This window comes from Octopus bimaculoides, chromosome 5 (assembly GCF_001194135.2).
Source record: "Octopus bimaculoides isolate UCB-OBI-ISO-001 chromosome 5, ASM119413v2, whole genome shotgun sequence".
NCBI classification, from domain to species: domain Eukaryota; kingdom Metazoa; phylum Mollusca; class Cephalopoda; order Octopoda; family Octopodidae; genus Octopus; species Octopus bimaculoides.
This window is the reverse complement of record NC_068985.1, coordinates 30,069,123-30,069,452: the sequence shown is the minus strand read 5'-3', so window position 1 is coordinate 30,069,452 and position 330 is coordinate 30,069,123.

Here is a 330-nt window from a genome sequence, read left to right as displayed (position 1 = left end):
CCCACCCCACCTTCACCTTCCACACCTTCCCCGCCTTCGCCTTCTCCAACTCCCAACACCGTCACATCACACCACGCTACACCATATCTCACAACACATCACTTCACAACACACCACCACGCACACACTAGCACTGACCAATTCCCTTCCCCACATTTTCCCACCTTCACACATACATACGTTAAGATCATCAGCATTCTCTCACACACACGCAGCTTCTCGTCTTGGGTTCACTACTTCTTTGTTATCTCCCCTTTTTCTTAGCTCTCCTGTGTGAACCTTCTGTCCGGCATTCGCCATGATAGATCGCTGACCACTACATTTTTATTT